Below are 5,644 nucleotides of genomic sequence, written 5' to 3'. Positions count from 1 at the left end.
ACCCTGGCCCTGGGCTCTGACCTCCTCCGCTAAGCTCTCCTCGGTGAACCACTGCAACCACACAGCAGGCAGGCCAGAGGGTAGCCTCTCTGATCCATTTCACACCAACAAGGCCGAGTCCTGAGAGAAGTGGGCTTAGTGAAGTTCGCCTGTAGACAGAGGGGACCACGAAGGCTCCAATGGAGGGGCAGACACTGGCCAGGCTCTGGCCTTGCTCCAGCTGGAGGCTCCAGCACCCCAAGATGGGCAGGTCTGCCCCCACCCCCATGACAGCAGCCTGTGAAATCTCACAGTCCCAGGACAGACCTGGAGACCAAGGTTTAAAAACAAGCCCATCTCAGCCACACACGTATGTCCTGGAGGGACCACGGGGAATGAGGCTTCTGTTTAAAGGCGACTGTGAGAATGAACTGGGGCTGAGGCATACAGCGCCTGAAGCTCACGATTCCCTCTGGGCCTGGCCCAAGGGGTGCCCAGGAATCAGAGGGACAGGTTCATTAACTGGGCACCTACTGTGTGCCAGGCCCGTGATGAGCCTCTGCACTCTCCAGCATCTCATGGAAACCACCTGCAGTCTTGCAAGCATGAGTAACGCCCGTCTGCAGTAGAGGAAACTGAGTCTGAGAGGTGCTATGACATCTTTAAGGTCACACTGCCAGGGTGACAGACTCAAATCCAGAGCTGTCTGACCCAGAAGGTGGGTGGGGAGGCATGGAGCAGGGCTTTGGAGGCAAAAAGAGATGAGGACACTCCAGAAAGCTGGGCCTGTTGTTACTGTTGTTCTCCAGGTAAATCCAGTCGCCTCTCTCCCTGCTGAAGCCCTACAAGACTTCCCTCATGCCCTGAAAATAAAGTCTAGAGTCTTTGGACAGGGTCTGCAGGGGCCCGCATGACCTGCCAACAACCCCTGGTTCTTTAAGTAGCACCAAGTGCCCTCCCACCTCAGGGCCTTTGCACAGGCTGTTCCGGGCATGCTCTCTACTCCTCTTGCATATGATTCCTAGTCCTCCTGCTGCTGCCCCTCTCCCTTACGTGAGGCTGTGGGCCATCCCCTGTGACCTGTGCCCAGTGAGGGTCCAACCTCAGATGCTCTCTTTTCACTACAATGAGCACAGGTCATAATCCTCTGAGCCAGACATTTTCAAAGGGGGCAAAAATTGGCTCTTGGGGGACTGAAAAAAAATAGGTGTTTCAATTATTTGTGGCCCCACGTGAGAAAGTCTTATTCCTTAGTATTGTATCTCTCATTAGAGAGAAATTAATTTACTGAATTAAATTGAGTTACTTAATTGTGATCAAGTTTAATTAATTAAAATGATTTAATTAACTTGATTTAATTCAGTGTTTCTCCTTAGGGAATGATAATGGGGAAAAAGTGGGAAATGCTGCTTGAAGCATTTATGAGTTTGCTTATGCTCTGCCTGGTGCCCTCTGAGCCCACAGAGGGCAGGCCAGGTGGGTCTAGGTCCTGCTATAGCTCTAGTTCTAGAATGCTGCCTGTCACACAGTAGGTGCTCAGGTAACAGCTTCCATGTGCCACGCCCTGCAGGGAATAATCCAGACAAGGCTCTGCTGGCAGTTGGGAACCATGGAGGGTTTAGGAGCCAGGAAAGGAAGACCTTCTTGGGCTGGTGCATCCTCGACCAGAGATGGCAGCTGCAGCTGCCTCCCAAGCCTGTCCCCACCCAAGTCCCACTGCCAGGCCAGCCCAGGACAGAAATAGAGCAGCCCACGGCTTCTGCAAGGCTGGAGGGGGTGGATGCAGCTAAACCCAGCCTGGCAGGTGGCCTGCTCGGGCTGGGGGCTGGGACAGGACTCCTGGGTTACTGGGCTCACCCAGCTCTGTCTCACTGCCTGGGGGCCTCAGGCAAGGCTGGACCCTCGCTGAGCCTCTGTGACCTCCAGGAGAACCTGACTGCCCTGGGCCTGAGGATAAACAAGCCAGGATAAACATAGCACGGCGGATGTATATATAGTCCCTCCCACCTGGTTTCCAAAAGGATTCAAACGGCTCTCACAAGAGGCAAAGAAATGCACATTTAGAGCGTGCTGGAGTTTACACAGGGCTCACACGTCACAAGCCTCGGGGAGTAGAACCAGGACGAGGAAAATCTCGGATCCCTCCAAGAAACACGTCTGGCTGAGCATGAGCTCCCCGTCAGGTGAGGTGTGACAGGAGAGGCCGCAGCCATGGTGGGGGTCTGGCCAGGGAGGGATTTTGCATTGGCTAGGGCCTCCACCAGATGCTGTGTAGTCCCTGCTGTGAGAGGAGAAGACAGCTGCCTTGCCCAGAGTCAAGGACACAGCCGGGGGTAGAGCTGGTGTGGCGGCCCTTCCCACGGCCAGAGTTACCCTGATAGGCTTAGAAACTGGAGTGGGTGGGGGGTAAACGTCAGTCCTGCTCCCAGGACTGTGCTGACGTCCACAGTGATGCAGGTCCTCAGGGGCAGCCTGGGTGGGGCAGACCCGACACGGTCCCGGCCTTGGTGCTCCTGGGGCTCATCACTTCCCCGAGGCACAGAGTCCCCAGTCGGTACAACCAGGAGGTTGCCTTGGTCCCAGAGCCCAGGACCGGTGCCCCCAAATAAATAGAAGAGCAGTCCCCACCCCCACCCCCAGCCTAAACCTTGGTGCAGGGCCTGGCTCTCTGGGCCCCATTGCCTTGGTTCTGGGCTCAGTCTTGGGGCCTGAAGGCACCTGCCCTGCTCCTGCCCTGTTTCCCCCATCATTACCTGACCCTCCTCCATGACAGGGTCTGAGCAAGACAGATCATCCCGGCCCTAGAAGGGCTCCCAGTATAGTAGGGGAGGTGGTCAGTGGACTAGAGTGTAAACACAAATATGAAGAAAATACAAAGGAGCAACGGGACAGAGCAACAGGGTGGTCAGGGAGACCTGATGGCCTCTCGGGGGTGGGGGTGGGGGGCGGTGAGCAGAGGCACCCTGATCCAGCCAGGAGGATGTCTTGGGGGAGAGCGTTCTGGGCAGAGAGGACAGCTAGTGCAAAGGACCAGAAGCAGGTCTGAGCATCGTATGGCTGAAGCACAGGGAGCAAGGGTGGGGGGGAGGTGTGGGGAGGCGTGGATTGGGAGGGTGGGAGCCACCGCAGGGTTCTGAGGAGAGAAGAGGCTGGGCTGACACTTAACAGGGGAAGCTGCCTTCCCGGGTCTCCAGGAGGGAATTCGCCAAATCCTCCCTCGGAGGCCACCTCCTGCTCCCACCAGGCCTGAACGCTAGCTACATTTTTAATGCTGGAGGATGAGGCTCCCAGGGCTACAATGGAAACAGGAAGTCCGAGCACCTCCGCCATCTGTCCGTCAGTCCAGAGACACTTTCCATCCCAGGTCTGGGATAGGGCCCCGCTCAACCCTGCTGCCGGGAGGGAAATGGAGACATCTGGCCCCATGCCAGTGACTGCCACCTCACAGCCCAGGGACAGGGAAGAGGGAGCCCTGCCACTCGGGGCAATGAGCATGGTAGGGGGCCCTCACTGAGGTCATGGGCTATATAAACTCAAGGGACCGAGGACTGGCGTGTGCTTTGTAAACGGCAAAGTGATGCGCACACGCGCTTCTCCCACTTGGACGCCTGGACCCCCTTTGTAAAAGCTGAAGGGTCTCCTAAACAGTAACCGAACCTGCAGACAACTGTGCGCACGGCTGCGCAGAGGAATCCACGGGCTAGAAAGTTCCAAGTCGGCCAGTGCCTGGCAAACCATAAACTGCCTTCCGAGCTATAAAGCGCTTGGAACCCCGTGGAGGGCCTTGCAACCGGCAAATTACCTTGTGAATTGTGTTTTGGAAACAGCTCCGAGCTTTGTCAACGGCAAAATCCTTTGTAAACCGTGGAGCCCTCCGTAAACAGTAGCCGATGTGCCAGCTGTGGAGGCTGTGCACCCAGGAGAATCCGGGTCCCGTCGGGCCTCTGCGTGGAGGACCCGGCGCTCGCAGTCCGCCTGGTGGGCCCTCGGGGCCCGGCCTGGGGCTGAGCTGCGGGAGTTCCGGCCCACCCTGAGACCCTCGCCCTCTCTGGGCGCGGGTGCGGGTGGGGCTGGGGGAGGGCAGGCGCTCCGGGCACGCGGGTCGAAGTCCGGGCTCTGCCGCCTCCTGGTGGCCGCAGAGGCGCGCCCGCGGCCGCGCCCGGGGTCGGGGCCGCCGCTCCTGCGCGCGCGGGAGGGACGGGCGAGTGCGCGCGTGCGCGCGCCTGCGCGCGGGGGGAGGGGTGTGCACGCACACCCACACTCGCACGCAGGCCGACCCGAGCACGCGCGTGCCCACGCGCGCCTTGCGGGACTCGCTCCCTCGTCCATCCCTCCCCGTCTTCATTCATGAGTGTTTCCACTCGGCGCAGGCGGGCGCTCGCTGGACGTGGGCGCTGAGCTCACAACTGTGGCGGGCCCAGACGGAGCAGAGGGGTCAGGACCCTGACGGGAGGAGGGGGCCTCCCCGAGGAAGCGATGGGGAGACAGAACTGGTGAGGAGGAAGCCCCGGTCGGATGCGGAGGGGCGCTCCAGGCCAGGCGGCCGGCGCAGTCGATGCGGAGGCCCCAGGTGAGGATGGGCGAGGGGCACAGAAGGGCCTCGGACGTTAACTTCGGCGCCAGGGTTGCTGGGAGGCTGTCCCAGACCGAGGGCTAACTTGGGGAGGAGAATCAGACCCGGCCTCTGGCTGACCTGAGGATGGGAGGGCTGGTGGATGGAAGCAGAGGAGAGATGGACCCCAAAGGGACCAGGACCTCCTGGGAACAAGCCCCCCTTCCCCGTGGAGGACTAGGGAGGCCCTGCTCCCCACCATGGGTTGGAGGAAAGCTGGCTCTCCTGAGTTTGACCCTTCTGGTCTGAGACAGGATTGGGGGTGAGCATGAGGCCATTGCTAGCAGTTAAGAGCCAGCCCTGAGAACTCAGCAGAGGCTCTGGGCCCCTTGGCTGAGCCCGTGGGAGCCACTGAGTCCTGATGTGGCCCCACGTGGGGAGTGTGAGACTGAGACGGTGAACAGCTAAAGTGAGCACAGTTCCACAGGATATTAACCCGGCTCCTGGATCCCACCATGCCTGAAGACAGCCAAGTTCTGCTTTCATGAGCAAATAAACTCCCTGCTGCTTCAGTCTGACAGAAGAGGTTTTCTGCCCCATTCTGCACCAGCCAAGGCCTCAAGGATCACAGAGCCAGACAGGACCCTGGCAAGGGTGCCTTCCTCCAGCTGCCCCACTCCCTCTACGTAGGGGGCCACTACCTGTTCCCCCAGTCTCCTTCTCCATCTCACAAGCTGTGTGGCTTTGGGCAAGTTACTTCAGCTCTCTGGCCTTGTTCTCTCATCTAACTGGGGATGGCATCACCCCCTCAGTGGTAACCGCACCAGACCCAGGCGCAGCACCCGGCAATGCGCTCTTCAATGCCAGTGGGACATGTGGCCTCCCCCGGGGGGCCTAGCCCTGTGTCGCTGCTCTGCCCCGTGTTCAGCACAGGGCCTGGTGCCACATCATGGCCCTTGGGGAGCCTCTTGTCCTCACATATGGAAGTGCAGGGCCCTGGCAGGTCAGCAGTCCCTGCTCCCCTGGTCACGCTGCTGTGTCCCTGGCAAGGGCCGCCGGCCATCCCTGAGTAGGAGTAGGGCTCGCCGCTATGACACACAGCCTCACACAACC

This window comes from Camelus dromedarius, chromosome 16 (assembly GCF_036321535.1).
Source record: "Camelus dromedarius isolate mCamDro1 chromosome 16, mCamDro1.pat, whole genome shotgun sequence".
Classification (NCBI taxonomy): Eukaryota; Metazoa; Chordata; class Mammalia; order Artiodactyla; family Camelidae; genus Camelus; species Camelus dromedarius.
The sequence above is the reverse complement of the archived record's forward strand: the minus strand, read 5'-3'. Positions refer to the sequence as shown.